Genomic DNA, 20,509 nt, shown 5'->3' on the forward strand with positions numbered 1-20,509 from the left:
TAGGCAAAACGTTTCCAAAAAGAAAAACTAAGCTGGAAGATAAATATTACCCAACTTCAAAACATACTGTTAAACTACATGAACCAAAACAGAAGGGGGAGCTGGGGTTGTAGTGGTAAAGCACCTGCCTAACATGTGTGAGGCCCTGGGTTCAATTCTCAGCGCCACATATAAATAAACAAATAAAGGTCCATAAAATACATATATGCATGTATGTGTATATATATATATATATATATATATATATATATATATATATATATATATGTTTATGGGTATGTGTGTGTGTGTGTGTATGAGGTAGCCCTGTGACCAGAGGCTACACAAAGCTTGGCTCCCCTCTCTGCTTTATAATATATATATATTATATATACACACACCCACCCATACATTTTATATATATATATATATATATATATATATATATATATATATATATATATATATATATATATATATGAATGAATGACAAACCCTTCTTAAAAAAAAAACAGTAGGGAGTTGAAATAAGGGTAGTCAAAATCAGGGCTGGGGATGTGGCTCAAGCGGTAGCGCGCTCGCCTGGCATGCGTGCGGCCCAGGTTTGATCCTCAGCACCACATACCAACAAAGATGTTGTGTCCGCGGAGAACTAAAAAATAAATATTAAAAAAAAATTCTCTCTCTCTCTCTCCTCTCTCTCTCTCTTTAAAAAAAAAAAAAGGATAGTCAAAATCAAAGAGATCCATGAAACAGAATAGAGTCCAGACAGACCTATACTTTTTTTTATGACACACTTTATTTTTAAAGATATCAACTAGTTCAGAATAAGGTGGAAAGATTGTCACAGGAGAAGAAAAGTTTCTGAAGAAGAGTCTGAGGAGCTCCTGGAGAGAAAGGAACAACTGAGTTCCAGTAGGGTTTTTGACATCCGTGATGGAAAAGAATTTCAGCATGCACCAGCCAGAGACACAGGCAGAGGAAAGCAGAGGCACGTTCAAGGGACAATGTGGTCCATCTCAAGTCAAAAAGTTTTGAGGATAAAGCAAGGTATACACATTCAAAGGAGAATGTGGACCACCTTCAGAGGGAGAAACAGCCCAGACCCACACTTTTGTAGTCAACTGGCTTCTGACAAAGCAGCCTATGAGGAAAAGGAACATTTTTTTTCTCTTTTAGAAACATCTTTAACAAATGGTGTTGGAACAACTAGATATCCACTGGGGAAAAGATAATCCTTGACCTCTGTACCTCACAATATACACAAAAATTAATTTGAGATGGGTCATGGACCTAATTGTAAAAGTTAAAGTTGTATTTTTAGAAGAAAATATAGCATTGTTCCAGCCTGGGGATAATTAAAGATTTCTAAGACTGAGAACAGAAAACAAAAACCATAAAAAGGAGATAATTCCTTACACTGGGTTTGACATTAAAAATTTCAGCATATCAGCCAAATGTGGTGGCCACACCTGTAATAACAGCTACTCTATGAGGCTGAGGCAGGAGGATCATAAGTTCAAGGACAGTCTTAGCAACTTAGCAAGACCCTGTCTCAAAGTAAAAAATAAAAACAGCTGGGGATAAGGCTCAGTGGTAGAGCATCCCTGGGTTCAATCCCTAGTACAAAAAAAGGGGCTGGGGCTGGGGCTCAGTGGTAGAGCGCTTGCTTTGCATGTGTGAGGCCCTGGGTTCCACCCTCAGCACCACATAAAAAAAATAAATAAATAAAGATATGTGTTCATCTACAACTAAAAAATATTGCTAAAAAAACCCCAGCACATCAAAAGATGCAAAGATAGTACAGACGTTCCTTCCTCTTCCTTTTCTGCTCTCCTCCTACTCTCCTGGCCTGCCCTGCCCTGCCCACAGTCACAGCTCCCTCCTCTTCCTGGCCCTCTCCCCTTCCTCCTCTTAGAATGAGAGAAATCATAGGGAAAATGGACCAGAAAATCAGACATGCAAAAACTAACCCAAAAACGTAAGTAACGATGGATTTATACACAGAACATACAAAGGACTCCTACAAACAACTCAATAAAAAGACACATAGCCCAATATTTAAAATAGGAAAAAAAAAACCTGAACAGACACTTCAAAAAGGAAGGCACATGAACAGCCAGAAGGCGTGTGAATTGGTGGTCATTGTTGTTGGTCATTAGCAAGTGGAGGCCAAAATCTCTAGATGACATGGCACACTGGCCAACAGCTTAGAAGGCTACCAACACCAGGGCTGGGCTGGGGCTCCTGGCAGAGCACTTGTCTAGCACCTGTGAGGCCCTGGGTTCCACCCTCAGCACCACATAAAAACAAACAAACAAAATAAAAGCATGCTGTCCATCTATGACTACCAAAAAAATGTTTTTTTTTTAATTAAAAAAGGAAAAAAATGCTCCCAACACCAAATGCTGGCTGAGGATGTGAAGCATTTGGAACTTACTCTTTGCCGGCGGGAATCCAAAGCTACAATGACTTTGGAAAAGGCCTAGCCACAGTTTCTTATAAAGTTAATGTTTGCCCACCTTTGATCCAGTGATTGCATTTGTAAATAATTAAGTAGGAAAAAAGAAAATATATACCCAGAAGTCTTAAGACTTTCGTGGCAGCTTTATTCACGGTTGGCCACAACAGAAAACAACCTCGCTGACAGAACAGATAAACTGTATGTAGTCATAGACTGGAGCAAATACCACTCAGCATTAAAAAAGGGACAAACTTCTGCTGGACTCCGTGGTGCATGCCTGCAATCCCAGCAGCTTGGGAGGTTGCCGCAGGAGGATTAGGAGTTCAAAGCCAGACTCAACAAAAAAGGCGCTAGGCGACTCAGTGAGACCCTGTCTCTAAATAAAATACAAATAGGGCTGAGGAGTGGCTCAGGGGTCAAGTGCCCTGAGTTCAATCCCCAGTACCCACCCCCTGCAAAAAGAGGGACAAACCTGTTAAGATAGCCATGACAATCTGCTGCGCCAATGGAACTGGGCATGAGAACACAGATGTGAGATTTCACGTAGTCTGAGATTCTAGGAGGGAGTAAAGAAAACAGCCATGGCCGTCTGGGAAGGGAATGAGAGACTGAAAAGAGATGGGAAGGAATTTTCTAGGGTGGGGCCGGGGCTGTGGCTCAGTGGTGAGGTCTGGCCTAGCATGTGTCAGGCACTGGGTTTCACCCTCAGCACCACAAAAAAATAAATGAAATAAAGGTATTGTGTCCACCTACAACTAAAAATATTCAAAAAAGAAAGAAAGAAAGAAATATTTTAGGGTGACATTAATCACATGGGAATGTCTGTTTGCCAAAACTGTACAGATAAGCTATTTATATATGCAAGTTTACCTTAGAAAAAGGACAGTTGGGGCCAAGGGTACAGCCGAGCAGCAAAGCAGTTCAGTGCTTGCTAAGCATGTGCCAGACGCTGGGTTTGATCCCCAGTAAAATAAACCAACCAACCAAACCAAATCTGTATAATGTTATGAATCTCATGTTTGTATCCCCCAAAATTCATATCAGGAAACCCTAACCCTTGATGGGTGTTCCTGGGACAGGAGACTTAGGTATGAGGAGGTAGCCCTGTGACCTGAGGCTATAGAAGCTTGGCTCCCCTCTCTGCTCTCTGAGGGCACAAGATGACCCTGAGCAAATCTGTAAGCAGGCCCTCCCACCAGACACCAGATCTGCCAGCACCTTGATCTTGGACTTCCAGACTCCAGAACTGTGAGAAACAAACATCTGCTATTTGATCCACCAGTCTGTGGTCCTTTATTTTAGCAGCCCAAACCACACTAAGGCATACATACTGACCAGGTAGGAGAAGAGGCTGTGCAGAGGCACAGACTAAATTGAAACAGCAGGGTTTCCATCCTGCTGCTAGGTAGGGTTCATTACTCTTTACTTTGTATTTGTTTGAGATTTTCCATACTTTATTTTTAAGTAAGCAGAAAACCTATCTAAAGTAACTCATGAATTTCTTGCCTTCGTTTCTATTTCTTCCTTACAAAATAGCTTTTTATGTTCCTAAAAGGAAAGTGGAGGCCACTTAGTGAGTAGACCTGGGCGGAAGCTTCTGGCTGCACAGTGCCAAGCGGGCGGGGGACGAAGGCATGCTCTCTGATCCAAAAGATGGCCACATTGGCATCTTGCTTCCGGGTTGAGGGTTGAAGTGAGATTAAATGGCACTGACACACAAGTCACCTGGTGCTGTTCCTGGCACCAGATGTCGGTGAGTCCCTGCCATGAGCTTCACTATTTTCGCTAGTATCATCTCTCTTCAATTTCCAAAATCATCTCCAAGCCCTTGGACCCTGCCTTACCTGCCAAGGAAGAGCTGGTTCATATGGCAAGCCTCGGGGCTGTTGCCTGCAGGCACCATGAGAGTGCCCCTGCATTATTTCACTAGACCCCACAACAACCTTAGGAGGTGGATGCCCTGTTGTCCCTCCTGTGTAAGGAAGGAAACGAGGGCACAGAAAAATGAAGAGCTGTGCAAGGTCACAAAACTAAAAGCCTACGAGCAGAGGGGCTTCTGGTTCTGCTTTTAAGTGGGCGCCTCTGCTGGCCAGGCTTAGCTCACTACTGAGCCTTCTGCTTCAGGGCATGAGGAGAGACCCCAACAAGACCATGAGTAAGGGTCTTAAAAATATTTCTACAGGCAAAATACAGAATAAAATCATTGCCAAAGGCAGCCTCTACTTAACTGGATACTTTTGGGGATTACAGGTGGGAGAAAATAGTGAAGACAACAAAGAGAAATGAGGACGACTTGGTCTTCCTGCAGGCTAGAGCCCAGGAGCTAACCTCACCTCCGAGGAACAGAGAGAAACAGTCTCCAGAGTTGCCAGGCCCTGCCCCAGACAGTACCAAGGTGTCCTTTGGTTGTCTTACTTTACTTGAACTTCATATTAGCAAAGATATCTGCAAAAGCCATCAATTTCTTTTTTTTAATATTTATTTTTTAGTTTTTTAGGTGGACACAATACCTTTATTTTATTTTTACGTGGTGCTGAGAATCGAACCCAGTGCCTCACGCATGCCAGGTGAGCACACTACCACTTAAGCCACATCCCCAGCCCCCAAAGCCATCAATTTCAATTCCAACTCAAGTAGGAGGAAAGGAGTAGAAGTAAAGTTGGAGGGGTCAGGGGGCAGAGGCTTTGAATGCCAACATCATCCTGCATGAGTGACATGGTGTGATCTTCTTCTGCCAATGCTTCACCTTTCCCAAACCACCCAAGCAACTGTGCAAGGTGACTTTGAGGACTCATTTAGACAATGAGAAGTAGAACAGAAACGAATGGCTAAGGGCACCCAAAATCAACTTTGAAATTGTTCTTTAAGTAAACAAGACAATTTCTTTGATAATGATGACAGAATACTACAGAAAGATACTCCCATGTAAAAGCCAGAAGTATTATTTTCATGTCTGAAAACAAAAACAAGGGCTAGAGTGTATGGCTTAAGGGTATGGCTTAGGGGTATGTTGCTTGCCTAGCAGGCAGGAAACCCTGGGTTCCACCCCCAGCACCACAAGAAACAAAGAAACAGCATTATACTTGGACCAGTATCAGCTACACTGGAACATCCAACAAACTACAAATTATTAGCAATCTCATCCTTAGAGATGACACCAAAAGCAAAAGAAACTAACAATTCTTTTTCCCATATAAATCAGAATTAACAGCAACACTTTTAAGAACAGAAGTTCATGATCAATGAGTAGTACCAGATCTCCTATAGTTGTCTTGTTTGTTGTTTTGCTATTTTGTGGTACTGGGGGTCTTTCCCATTGCGCTGCATCCCCAGTCCTTTTTTTTTTTTTATACTTATTTTTTAGTTTTAGGTGGACACAATAGCTTTATTTTACATTTATGTGGTGCTGAGGATCGAACCCTTTCGGTGGACACAACATCTTTATTTTACTTTTATGTGGTGCTGAGGATTGAACCCAGCGCCCCTCGCATGCCAGGCGAGTGTGTTACTGCTTGAGCCACATCCCCAGGCCCGCCCCCAGTCCTTTAAATCTTTTATTTTGAAATAGGGTCTTGCTACTTGTCCAGGCTGGTCTCGAACTTGCAATCCTCCTGCCTCCGCCTCCTGAGTAACTGGTATAACTCTTGTGCACCACTGGGCCTGGCTTCTGTATTTATTTTTTTTTTCTTGGTCTGCTTGTACTGTCTTATTTTTTACCTTTTATGTTGAAATTATTTTAGACTTTCAGAAGAGGTGTAAAGATAATATGGAGTCTACCCAATTTGTATAAAATTTATCAAAACTAAAAAACTGACACTGGTACAACTATTACTTAAACTTGAGGTCTCCCATGTTTTTCCACTAATGTCTTTTCTCTTCCAGGATCTAGGATACCACCTGCAGTAAAGTTATCACATCCCATCCCGTGAGTCACCTCCAATCTGCAATAGCTCCTCAGTCTTTGTTTTTCACTGCCATGACAGCCTTGGGCTAGGAAGGTGTTTTGTGGAATGTCCCCCAATCTGGACTCCCCTGCTGTGCTCTCAGGGTTACACTGGGATTATGGCTTTGGGGAGGCAAGCATGCAGGTGGCACAGCCTGCCATCCTGGTCCACTGTGTCCCTGTCTCACCACTGACGGTGACCTGGACCATTTAGCCACAGTGGGACCTGCCAGGTTTCTAACTGTAATGCCATTGTTTGTTCCTTCTATTCTTTAGAAGCAAATCACTAAGTCCAATCAACACTCAAGAGGAAGGAGGGAAGCCCTACCTCCTAGAGGAAGGGATACCAAACAATACGAGGATCTGTCAGAACTTCCACAGTAATCAATCAACACTAGCTAGTATTTATTATTGATGGCAATCAGAGTAGTTACAATTAATATCTGGAGGGCTGGGGTTGTGGCTCAGTGGTAGAGCGCTCACCTAGCACATGTGAGGCCCTGGGTTTCATCCTCAGCACCACATAAAAATAAACTAATAGGGCTGGGGATGTGGCTCAAGCGGTAGCGCGCTTGCCTGGCATGCGTGCGGCCTGGGTTTGATCCTCAGCACCACATATCAACAAAGATGTTGTGTCCGCTGAGAACTAAAAAAAAAAAATATTAAAAATTCTCTCTCTCTCTCTCTCTCTCTCTCTCTCTCTCTCCCCTCTCTCACTCTCTCTAAAATAAATAAATAAATAAATAAACTAATAAAATGTATTAAAATATATTTTTAAAAAATTAATATTTGGAAAGTTTTTACCATAAAGAAATGACAAATGTTTGAGGAAACAGATATATTTAACCTGATTTAAACATTACATGATGTGCCAGGCGTGGTGGTATATATCTGTAATCCCAGTGGCTCAGAAAGCTGAGGCAGGAGGATCACGAATTCAAAGCCTCAGCAACTTAGCGAGGCCCTGTCTCTAAATACAAAAAATGGGCTCATGATATATATCAATAGTTAAGTGCCCTGGGTTCAATCCCAAGTACCAAAAATAAATAAATAAATAAAATTTTAAAAAATAAATGTAAAAAATTATACAATGTATACATGTATCAAAACATTACATGACACCCCATTAATATTTATAATTTCTATGTTTTGTGTATGAGCTTAAAAATAAATTAAATTTTAAAAATAAAGTATCTAGGAGGAAATATTTTAGGGCTATATAGAAATCCTATTTCTCTTCATAGTTTCACCCATTAATTTAGCATGCATCAGCCTGTAATAATTTAACATATAACAATAAGCAAGTAATAATGAACACGTAATTATTTCTATAGTCAGAAATAACTTTTGAGTTTCCCCCAGAAATGATTTCTGACTGCAAAAATTATTACATGTGCATTCTCATGATGGTTCCCTATTTCCCTTATCCCCCTACATGTATTAAGTGAAATTCTTCTATGAGAAAGAATCATTTCTTCATCCCATTTATTTATTTTATGGGTATGCTCTCATAGGCACTTGAATAGAGATGGGAAGGAGAGCCAGGCACGGGCGTGATGGGTTGGCACCACCAGCACTGTTTGCCAAGAGCCCTGGAAGCGTCAGCTCCCAGTACTAGGACACCCAGTGTCCAGATCTTAGTTTCTAAATACCTTCCTCCAATGAAAGGAATCAGGGCTCCTTAGAGAAATGGCAGGTTCTAGGGCTGGAGCAAGGAAAGTATAAAAGGAGCACAGAAAGCCTCGTAGAAAAGATGATAGGTCATATCAAAAGAACGCTTCCCTTGGCCACAGCAGACCAACCGTGAGGGGATTCCTGTGTCCCAGGGTGGGATGGCTGGTAGGTTGGTTTATTTATTTATTTATTTATTTATTTTTGTAGTTGTGAATGGACATCATGCCTTTTTATGTGGTGTGAAGGATCAAACCCAGTGCCTCACCCTGCTAGGCGAGTGCTCTGCCACTGAGCCACAGTCTCAGACCCATCCTAGGGTTTTGAAGACATATATAAAGAGCAAATCAGAACTCACAAAATGAAATCCAATGTCCAGTTCTCCTTGGGTTTGGACTACACAGCTTTGGCAGGTCCTAAGGCATGTTAACAAATGCCTGTTGAAACTAAAACTCAGCAATGGGCCACGTGACTGAGTCTGTGCATCCAAATAGCACAAAACACCAGCCACTGTGACACTTCATCTTACAGACACTGAACTGAATGTCCACTGTGAGGCTTTAAGAGGGTAGAAACTTAATCTGGCTATGGTGATTAGAGGTGGGTATTCGGGAGGTGACAGGATTAGCAAAGGTCTGCTCTCAGAACTCGCCAACCTTCTTCACCAGAAACCTTCCTAAAATGAGCTACACCTGTATCCCTCTTCCCGTGGGCACCTGTGTGACCAAGTGTGGTCTCCTCACAGCACTGCTGTGAGTGCAAAACTCTGGGGCTCAGCATCCACCCACTGTGTACGCTTACCTCTTTACCAAAATGACAGCAGCACACCTGTGGTCACCTTTAAGTTCTCTCTCCCTGAACCCCACAGTGAGAACCTGAAAGGATCCAGTCCTCAGTCCTTGGTGGGGGGTGGGCAAAGGTGCCACCCTTGCTGCTCAAAGTCCAGTGCTGGCTGCTGGGGCAGGGGCTCACAGGGTGCCTATGGAGGAAGCTGCTCTCCGCTCTCTCCATGCAGGATCGTCAGCATACCGTGCATCTAATTCTCTGTCTTTGGTAGTCTGAAGGTAAAGATGGACGGAATGGAGGGTTGGGGACAGAGAGTGTGGAATATGTAGAGGAAGAAGTCCCAGGAAAGGCAAAGCAGAAGACCTTGGCAGCAGCTGAGTCTTGGAAGTGGTAGGTGAACCACCATGTGGTCTGGGCAGTAAAGAGCCAGGGTTTGGCTTTGGTGAAAAGTGGATTCGAACCCAGAGGTGCAGAGCTAGTGACAAGGTCAGGGAACCTCCCCTCCTGTGCAAAGCAAGGATAACAGCTACCTGGACGAGATGTGATGAGGATGAAGTGCTACTCTCAACCCTCTCTAGTGAGATGAACTGGCAACACTCCTCTTCTGACCTGAGAAATGACTTTTCATACTTAGAGTCTGAAATCAAGGTCTATACCCCAAAACTCTCCAGAAGGCTGTGCATCAATATGGTGAAATAATTATGCTTTCAAAATTCTTTGGCTATTTAGAGACATAAATTACTGGCCTCAGACTTTTTATTGAAAAGTTTCATGTTACAATGAAGCCAGCACTCACTTCCTCGTTCAGACAGTTTCCTAATGGCATCCATTTTGGGCTTGTTGGTGTAGCGTATGTTGAGAAGCTGGCCAACTCTGAGACCATCAGAGTCTGCTCTGAAAGAAAAAGCCAGGGTGGTCTTCCACAGGCATGAGCACGAACCACAGTTCCTCCCCATGGACGGGCAGCTGAGGTCACCCAGGAATTAAGTTCCTCTATCCCTACCTGGAAATCATTCCTCATCATGTCCACATGCTTCACAAGTAATTAAACTTCAAGCACCTCTAAGGCACCTGGACGAAGGTCTGATTTGTAAGACCCCAACACACATACAACTCTTTGAGTCATGCCTTTACAACTTAAAATCTCACGCTATTCATCACTGACATCATTGTAAGCCTGGACAAAAGGAAATGCCAGCATTATAAGCAGCTCTTCAGCCCATGACCCTCAATGCCCAAGGGATCGTACTACTTATTTACAACTAAATGAACAGTTTTCCCAGGACAGAGACTGCCCTAAACTCAAGGCTGCGTCAGCAATGGGTGGCAGCTGTCTCGGACACCTACCTTTCAAAGTGCTGTTTCATTTGCTTACACGCATAGTAGTTTCCATCTCTCAGGCTCTGCATCTTCATGACTTCAGAAAATGTTCCCTCTCCTATTTTGCCAATTGCTTTATAGTCTGTAAGTAAAGTAATTATAAAGACAAAATTTTATTTATGCACAGATTTTTATATTCATTTCCATGCTGCACACTATCATCATATAACTTAACAGCACCTTGCTGAGGGTCAGATCCGTGGCCAGCAAGATTGTGCTGCCCTCCCAGCAGGGAAACAGGCTGGGTGCTGGTGACATCTTGCTCTCCCTTGAATGACAGGAGCCACAGCCCCGATTCAGTGACAAGAAGCACCACTATCCCATAAGACTCGGAAAGCAGTGAGATGATGCCAGCTGGGGCTGTTCAGTGGAGTGGCAGGGTCACTTCACCAGCACCACTGAGCATTCTTCTGAATTTCACCCTCCCTGGTCCTAGGGAGCGCACAGCTCATCTGCAGCAGTTTTGTGTAATAAGCACAAGTCCTAATTTTCTGAGAGCTGCCAGCAGCTCCTTCTGGCTTTGATGCTACCACCATCACCCCCCACCCTACTCATGGTTTTGTAATCCTCTGATTCACTATGCTAAACACCTTCCTGCTGGAAATACCCACAGTAGTTTCTGCTTTCCTGAACGACCTCTGACATCAAATGAGTCCCTTGAAGTGGGGTTGGCTGTGAAGACAACCAGAGCTTCTGTGGCCCTGGCTTCGCAGTCAGGAGGCAGAGCACAGGCAGGAATGCTAGGCAGGAATGCTGCAGAGCTGGGAGCCCACGATGATGCCAATGATCTACCACCTGCAGCAGCCTCTGGCCCAGGGGGGTGGGAAGAGTCAGAGAAGGATTCTACTGACTGCCTCCACACAGGATTCCAAGAAAAGGATGGCACAGGCAAGAACTACAACTTCTCAAGGAGAAATGGAAGGAATGAGAAAGCCCTGAGTGCAGAAGTCCCCACTGGGTTGCAAATGTTTCTACATCCCAAATAACAGGAGAACAAGACTGCAGAAAACCTTGGCAGAGAGCAGTCTGTGCACCTCTCAAAGGATCAAATAACCCAGCCTCAGGGATGGGCTGTGCTCAGGAGTAGCGGCTTGCCAGTGTGCACAAGGCCCTGGTTTCCATGCCCACTACTGCCGGGGAAAGAAAGGCTAACCAGGAGCAACGCAGCAGGAAGACAATTACTGCCCCTACTCCCACTGTCTTTGGGCATCTGGTTCAGAGGCCTCCAGGAAGCTCCTGTGAACTGAGACCCAGAAACACAAAAGTAAGGCCATGAAGAAATCAGGCAGGCTAGAGTCAGGTCTGGAAGAAACCCTGGAGGAGGAAGTGACCAGAAGTCAACCATCAGGAGCTTCAGTTGCATTGCTGCAGAAACAAGCCTGGACTAAGAGAGCCCTTGACCTCTGGGCCCTGTCTGCACCAGGACAAAGTAGACTGTAAAGCCATGCTGCTCTAGGAGGGCACGGTGGTGCATGCCTGTAACCTCGGCACCTCAGGAGGTGGAAGCAGGAAGGTTGTTAAGGTTGAGGCCTGCCTCAGCAACTTTGTGAGACCCTGTCTCTGAATAAAATATAAAAAAAAAATAAAAAGGGCTCAAGATACAGCTCAAGGGGCTGGGGCTGGGGCTCAGTGGTACAGAACTCACCTGCCACGCATGAGGCACTGGGTTCGATCCTCAGCACCACATAAAAATAAAATAAAAAAGGATGTAGATCAGGGTAGAGCACCCTTGGGTCCAAGTCCCAGAACCACTTAAAAAAAAATCTGTGCACTCCCATCCACTGCTGAAGGCATAAATCGGTATACTCATTTGGGAGGACAATTTGACAATATCTATAAATCTTTTTAAGATGTGCATATGCTAGGGCTGATTGTGGTACAGCACTTGCCGAGCACATGTGAGGCACTGAAGTTATTATTTTAAAAAAAGATGTACATATCTGAACCGACAATTCTAAAACATACCATATTAAAAAATGTAGGAGGTTGTTAGTGCAGCATTATTTTTAAATTTTATGTACATATTCCTTTTTTAGTGCAGCAGTATTTAATAGGGAAAAACTGAAAAACCAAAAATACCCCCATAGGGAACTAGATGACGATGACGATGATGATGATGACTGGTACTGGGGATTGAACCAGGGGCATTTAATCACTGAGCTATATCCCCAGCCTTTTTTGTATTTTATTTAGAGACAGGGTCTCTCTAAGTTGCCTATGGCCTCACTAAGTTGCTGAGGCTGGCTCTGAACTTGCCTCATCCTCCCCAGTCATTGGGATTATAGGTATGCATTACTGAACCCGGCTGATCATGTTGTAATCCATATAATGGAATACACTATCTATATTTAAGACTGATACAGAAAGATCCTTAAAGATTACATCCTTGGGCTGGGTATATAGCTCAGTTGGTAGAGTGCCTGCCTTGCATACACAAGGCCCTGGGTTCAATCCCCAACATCACAATAAAAAAAAGACATCCTTGAAGACTGCACACACACCTCACATGAGCCCACATGTGGGCACACGGGGCTCTTTCTGACAGGTAAGGTTATAGGTGTCTCCTTTCCTAAGTCAGATAATTTCCACAATGTTATTTTTTATGAGAGCACTATTTCTTTTTAATCAACAAGAAGAACTAAAAAAAAATAGTCCAGAAAAGAAAAGTGGTAGTAAAAGATACAAAATGGTGATAATTGTTGGAATGAGGTAAAGGATATGTTTTAGAGCTCTGATATTACTCTCTCTATTCTGACATGCTTAAAATTTTTTCTAATAAAAACAATACCTTCTGGGCTGGGGTTGTGGCTCAGCGGTAGAGCACTCACCTAGCGAATGCAGGGCCCTGGGTTCGATCCTCGGCACCACATATAAATAAATAAATTAAGTAAAGATATTGTGCCCGGGGTGGGATTGTGGCTCAGTGGTAGAGCGCTCCCCTAGCACGGGCGGGACCTGGGTTCGATCCTCAGCACCACATAAAAATAAAGGCATTGTGTTAAAAAAAAAGTTAAAAAAAAAGATATTGTGCCCAACTACAACTAAAAAATAAATATTAAAAAAAAAAAAAACACTAGGAAACCCAAGGAGTCATGAGATCAGGATAGTGAAAAAGCAACCCAGGAAAGACTTCCAGCCCAGAATGCCCACACAGGACAAGGCAAGAACCAGAGAGCTGGGAGTTATCCATTATAGCATCTAGTAAGCATTACCTTAACTAACATACCTGAAATAAGGGATAATTTATAAAATGGAGAAATAGAATATAGACTTTTGGACTGGGGCTGTGGCTCAGTGGTAGAGCACTCGCCTAGCACATGTGAGGCACTGGGTTCGATCCTCAGCATCACATAAAAATAATAAAGATAGGCTGGGGACTTAATTCAGTTGGTAGAGTGCTTGCCTCGCAGGCACAAGGCCCTGGGTTCAATTCCCAGCACCACACACACAATAATAATAATAATAATAATAGATTAAAAAAAGAACATACTCTTTTTTTGTTTTTTTGGGGGGGTGTTGGGGATTGAACTCAGAGGTAGTTTACCTCTGGGCTATATCCCCAGTCCTTTTTACTTTGAGACAGGGTCTCACTAAGTTGCGTAGAGAGCTTCACCAAGTTGCTGAGGCTGGTTTCAAACTTGTGATTCACCTACCTCAGCCTCCTAAGACAACTGGGAGTACAGTTGTATACCACCTCACCCAGCAATGATAGACGTAAATATATATATATATATATTCTATTTGTTTGTTTTTATGTGTGCTAAGGATCAAACCTAGGGCCTCACATGTCCTAGGCAAGTGCTCTACCACCAAGCTACAGCCACAGTCATTTGACAGGCTTTTGAGAAGAGTATTTGTAAGATTTCACATTTTAAAATCTGCTATTTAATAAAGTAACTTTGTGAGAATTCAACCTACCTAGATTTTTTTTTTCTGAACATGTTAGTATTTGTCTGAGATTGTATCCTCCTTGCAAGCTACTAATTAAAATGCTATTATTTCATGGGTGCTGGCAGAAGAGGCTTGTGTCTTCTTGGGTAGAAGACAAAGGACTTTATTATTCATGGTACAGAAAGGTATATGCATTAATACATTTTCAATGACTATAATCAAAAAGCTTCATCCCCATCCTAACTCCCGGAACTTGTGAATATGACCATATATATGAATAAGAATCTTGCAGAAGGATCTTGAGATGAAAACAATCTAGATTACCCATGTGGACGCTGAATGCAAGGATACACACAAAGGTGTGGTGCAAGCCTATAATCCCAGCATCTTGGGAGGCTGAGGCAGGAGGGGATTTAAAGGGCTGGTGTTCTGGGGTGGAGCACCTGCCTAGCATGCAGGATGCCCTGTGTTCAATCCCCAGTACCACAGACAAAAAAAGACACAAAGTAGAATGGGAGTTGCCAGGAGCCGGGGGAGGGGAAATGGGTGCAGAATTTCAGTCATCAGGATGAAAAGGTATGCAGAGCAGTTGTAAACCTATAAAACACAAATGCACGTGTGCGCCTGACAACGCTGTGATGCAGGAAATCCATTAAGATCTCGTGTTACATGTTTTACACGATCTGAAAAACACAGACACACACAAGAGGGACACGGTGACAGAGACAGAGCCTGGAGCGGAGCCACAGGAAGCTGAGCTCCAGGGAGACCCAACACAGGTGGGAGGGAGCTGCCCTCTGCAGACACCTGGGGGGGGCAGTGTTCCCCAGCAGTGAGAGAACAGCTTCTGTGCTTTACACCACCCAACTGGGATAGCCTGTTGCAACAGCCTCAGAATCTAACAAAGAACACAACTGGCATTTTTTAAATCTAAAACAACAATTTTTTTTCACTCAAGGAAAGAGTCTTTCTGAGCATACCAATTTAAGAAGTCACTCAGAAAAGATTTTTGAGCCCATCAAAGTAAAATAAAACTTTAAAATGAAGTCAAATAAGGGGGAAAGAAAATGGTACCATAGCTCTCCAGACAGAAATGGAAGAAATAACTGGCTAACTACATTTTAACTAAATCCCAGAGCCTCTCTAAAATGGAAAATTTTTCAATAAGTCTTAAAACCAGGCAAGAAGGATTCTAGGTAACCACCAAAAAGCTTCCTTGAAACAAAACCACCAAAAAGACCCCAGGTAGGTTTGCTTAACCCTTCTCCCTAGCCAAGGAACAGCTGCTGTGCTCAAACACGCCTAAAATGTCCCCTACTCTCGGAAGGATGAACCTGGAACGCCCAGAAATCCCTCTGCCAGACCACAGTCTATCGCAGACAGAAAAGAGGCACCCACCGGGCAGGCCCAGGTGCTCTGCTTAGAGTCTTAGAGGCCAGTCTTGGGCAGGTGTCTATGAAACACACTTCAGGAGTCTCCACCATGCGTAGAAGTTCAGAGTGGCTCCCTATCCCTGAACTGCTCACCCAACGCACAACGCGTGATGTGCACCTGCTGTCTTCCAAGACCCAGAACTTCAGCAAGTGCTAGGCAGGGGTGCCTACGTGACCAGCCCCCAGAAAAAACCCGGGGTGCTCAATTGCTAAGGAGCTTCCCTGGTAGGCCACAGTCCACCCGTGTCCTCAGAATTTGTTGCTGGGGTAACTAAGGGCATCCTGGGCACCTCCACCCAAAGAGCACCCACCCTGTGCTTCGTCAGGTTTCCTCTGGACTAGGCCCCAGGTGTCTTTCATCATGGTAAATCATAGCTGTGAGCCCCTTAAAAAAAATCAAGCATCCAGGGGTGGTCTTGGGACTTCTGCTCTAGTGATATTACGCTGTACTTCAGCCTAAGTGAATTCATGGTAATGTGACTAAATCACTGTGGATGTCAGTGACAAGAACAACCCGAGGAAATATTAGCCAATCTATGGACCAGGCACTGTGCCCAATAATGCAGACAAGCAAAGACAAGACACAATCCCAGCCCTGAGGACTTAAAAGTATGTCCCTACACTCCCAATTTTAGGTCCTTTTCTTATAAAAGAGGGGAAGACAAAGAGGAACGCTAGGGCTCACCTAATGTTAAAGGCCAAATACTGAGAATAAAGCACATAATATAAACCATATGGTGCTTGGGGTTCAAATCCCATGATAGACCCGGTGCACCTTCAAGCAGGTCTTCCTTGAACAGGTACCCTGCCCTCCAGTGACATGACTGCTCAGTCTGCTTTGGACCTTCTCCTTAATGGCCACCATCTCCCCAAGGCAAAGGGTTCCACTTGTTCTCTCTGTGCCTGCACACCCTCAACAGAGGAACCCCGGAGCAGAGACCAGGGCACACACTACAAGACCAGCTCTTCCCCGTCCCTGGACCAAGCTGCAGGGAGACTCAACACATCTGAATCACAGCATTACCACTACTGACAACTCAGCAGCCAGCCTTTCTTTATTCATCTCCACCTGTTTTTTAATAGTTGGGCATTTCCAATCGCACAGAGTGATCTCCACCTTAGTTTCCCTTTTTCCAGGTCAGACCATCTACATAAATCTAACAGTGAGGCTAAAAGGACAGGAAGGATGGGGCTGGGGTTGTGGCTCAGCGGTAGAGCGCTCACCTCACACATGCAAGGCCCTGAGTTCGATCCTCAGCACCACATAAGAATAAATAAGTAGATAAAATAAAGTTATATTAAAATAAAAGAAAAAAGGACAAGAAAGATAAAGTTGCTGAAAGGATACTCTCTAAATTATTTCTAAAAGTTTCAAAGGGCTCCAATCAACTGTCCTTGAAAATGTTTTTCCTCCATGAAATGATACAGAACTACTTCCTGACCACCCGGCCTCACTTCTCTCAGAGCAGAACACCATCACAGGGACGCAGGATCCTGTCACACAATGTGCTAACAAGAACAAGGTGACAGACTCGCCCCCAATCACTGGCTCAGCCGACAAGGCCCAGGGACACATTCTGTGGTACACAGTGCAGCAGAAGCCCAGGGACCCGCTGCGCCTCCTCCGGGTGAATAGCACTCCCTCCTTGGTTTCTGACTCGGTGACTTTCAGACCTTCCTGGGTAGTCAGAGGTCACTCTCCACTCCTAGATGATGCTCTGCTGAGCTACAGCCTCAGGCCTTCACAACCTTAGGCAGCTGTCCAGCAAAAGAATCAAGGAACAACCAGCTCCCAAAACTCAGAAGATGAGGAATAAAAGCGTCTCTAGACCTGGAAGTGGGAATGGAAAATGGGAAAGCCTGGGGCCGGGGCTGAGGCTCAGTGGTAGAGCGCTCACCTAGCACATGCGAGGCCCTGGGTTAGATCCTCAGCACCACATAAAAATAAATAAATAAATAAAATAAAGGTATTGTTTAAAAAAAAAAAGAAAGAAAGAAAATGGGAAAGCCACTTGAGAACACAGCTTTGCAGATTCTCTAAAAGTAAATCCACACTTTGCAATCAGCAGTTCCGTCCTAGGAGTCTACCTGAGAGAGGAAAACACCATGGCAGCCTGGCTCAGCATGGCCAGAAATGACCCAAGTTCTCATGACGTGGTGAATGGACAGACCCTGTGCTACCTTCACATGACCCACAGGGTACTGCTCAGCGATCGACAGAACCAGACTGCTACCACCACCACCACGTGAGGAATCGCAAAAATGTTGGGCTAAATGAAAGAAGGCAGATTCAAAAGACCACATCTGTTTATGCACCCATTTGCCACAGCTCATTTTTATTAGATTTCTAGAAAGGAAACACTTAGCAATGGAAAGCAGATCGATGATCCCTGGAGCCAGGAAGGGGAGGGCCTGATTTTACAGGGCACCTGTGCCATGAGCAGGGAGGAGGGTCTTCACCTTCTCTGTCCATTTGCACTCAAGCTCACCCACAGCACACCAAGACAGGCAGACATCGGCTATTGGGTGCAAACCACACCTCAGAGCCTGTCAGAATCAGGAGGTCTCCTCAAGATGGATCCTTTCCCCACAACATCCTTCAATGCTGGTAGAAAGCTGAATGTAAAAGTCAAACTAAGGAGAATGCCCTTTAACCAGAAGTTCAAAGAAGAAAGATCCAGAACTGAGCCTGCCATATGTTTTAACTCAAAAACTCACAAACAGAGCGTAAAGACAATAATGATCTTAGAAAATATTGTGACAAATGTACTTAACAACAGCTAATGTATTTATTATAAAGACCACTTACAGGGGATGTGGCTCAAGCAGTAGCGCGCTCGCCTGGCATGCGTGCACCCTGGGTTCGAGCCTCAGCACCACATACAAACAAAGATGTTGTGTCCACGGAAAACTAAAAAATAAATATTAAAAAGTTTCTCTCTCTTAAAAAAAAAAAAGACCACTTACAAACAAGACAATAGGATTGCTCAGTGAAAACATGGACAAATGGCATAAGGTGACCCACTTAAGATAAAACAGCCAAAAATGAAAACTAGTAGCATTCAAATATTAAAAAAGCTTTTTTGGGGGAGCTGCAGTTCTGGCTCAACAGTAGAGCGCTTGCCTAGCACGTGCGGAGCCCTGGGTTCAATGCTCAGCACCACATAAAAATAAACAAATAAAGGTATTGTGCCCAAATACAACTAAAAAATAAATATTAAAAAAAATATATTTTTTTATGGGCTGGGGATGTGGCTCAAGCGGTAGCGCACTTGCCTGGCATGCATGCGGCCCGGGTTCGATCCTCAGCACCACATACAAACAAAGATGTTGTGTCCACCGAAAACTAAAAAATAAATATTTTTTAAAAATTCTCTCTCTCTCTTTAAAAAAATATTTTTTAAAAAAAAGCTTTTTTTTTTTTTTTAAATAAGAGACCTTTCCATCTAACAACTGCCAAAGGTTTGCAACAAACACGTGCACTCAGCAGAGTGCACAGAAAGACTGTCTGAGTGGCCCCTGGCATGCCACAGCTAATAAGGAAAGGAGAGTGGTAGTATGCAGACGTCCACAGTCCCCGGCAGTCCTGAGCTTCCTGGGGACAGGGATGTGTGCTGACTCACCTGCCAGGTCCTCAAGATTTCTGCATGTGTATTCTACGTAGGCAATCATTGCATGCATGAGTAGGAGAAGAGATATTAGAAAATCCAAAGGTTTTGTTCAGGATGTCCAACCCCAAGGGGATACCCCAACAGAAAGACAAACAGGGGCATCACAGTGTTTCTACAGCAGGAAGGCTAGAAACCTAAACATCTGATAACAAGGAGATGATCTAATGAATTATGGAACAGCAATGGACTGAAATATTACATTGCCATTAACAATGATACTCTCAAATAATACTTAATAAAATACAAAAATGTTCAGCCTTGATTTAACATTAAGTGAAATAGAAAGATGATGATGATCATATGCATATGTGCACAGAAGGAATGGATGTGAATGTCAAGTTTTTTACATTTATATCTAAGTGACACTGAAGATTACTTTTCTTCATTATGCTTTTCTATGTTGTATAATGTTCATAATGATTTCATATTTGTTTAAATGTCTGTAAAGATGGGCATTTCAAAATATTTAAGAAATCAGTGAGTCTGTGGGCTAAGTGCCAACAGCAAAGTGAACTTCAAATGTCTGTCGGAAAGGTACAGTGCCAGCTTACGGGGAGACAGGCACAGGATCTCAGAGGAAAGGAAGGTCAGTCCTTGAGAGCTCGGCGCTGGACTGAGGATTTGCATTGAAGACCAGAAGGCAAATCTTACACAGTAAGTTCCAATTTGCCTTTCATCACAAATAAATTAAGCAGACTTGCTTTGAAAAAAAAAAGTAGGTCACCTTTGAACTTTATTTTTTATTTTTTTAAAACATTTTTTTAGTTGTCAATGGACCTTTATTTTATGTGGTGCTGAGAATTGAACCCAGGGCCTCACACATGCTAAGTGAGTGCTCTACCACTGAGCCACACCCCAGCCCACCTGTAAACTTTAAAATGGTTTTAAGTGCACAAACTCAGAATGTGTGCCAACACCCCAGGCTGGCTCCAGACTGTCACAACCAGCCAGGAGGGAGCATGACACCAGGAGAAAGTGGTGGTAGGTGAAGGGTAGTTTCCAGCTGGGGTCTTCCAGCAGGTGGAAAATCTGGAGTGTCCAACAGAGATGGCAGGTAGGGAGAGGAAAAGATAAACCATCACCACAAAAAACACTCAGCAAGGGGTCTATTTCCACAGGTCTTCAAAATCAAACAAAAACCCAGCACACACACCAACACAAAAGGACATTAAATCATTCAAAAATTCATAAAAATTTTAAATTTAAAACCACACCCACTACCCCAGTAAGTCCATTACTAATAAAGTACACAGTGATAAACTCACAGAATTACTCAAAGGTTTGTGTTCAA

At 43.6% G+C, this 20,509-nt stretch overlaps 1 long non-coding RNA gene across 2 annotated transcripts in view; it reads right to left on the reverse strand.

Moving 5' to 3' along the window:
• Nucleotides 1–18,386, reverse strand: part of LOC308640486 — a 29,723-nt gene extending 11,337 nt beyond the window's left edge. Inside the window, exons 1-3 of one of the 2 annotated variants that reach the window (XR_014020288.1) lie at nt 18,357–18,386; nt 10,191–10,305; nt 9,585–9,737 (exon numbers count right to left, since the gene is read on the reverse strand). This is a non-coding gene — a long non-coding RNA (uncharacterized lncRNA). Of the gene's footprint in view, nt 1–9,584; nt 9,738–10,190; nt 10,306–18,356 lie in introns of those variants that run through there. The other variant, XR_014020287.1, reaches the window with a different exon arrangement.
• Between the last annotated feature and the right edge of the window lie 2,123 nt (nt 18,387–20,509).

Source organism: Spermophilus citellus, assembly GCF_964194105.1.
Source record: "Spermophilus citellus genome assembly, contig: SCAFFOLD_147, whole genome shotgun sequence".
Classification (NCBI taxonomy): Eukaryota; Metazoa; Chordata; class Mammalia; order Rodentia; family Sciuridae; genus Spermophilus; species Spermophilus citellus.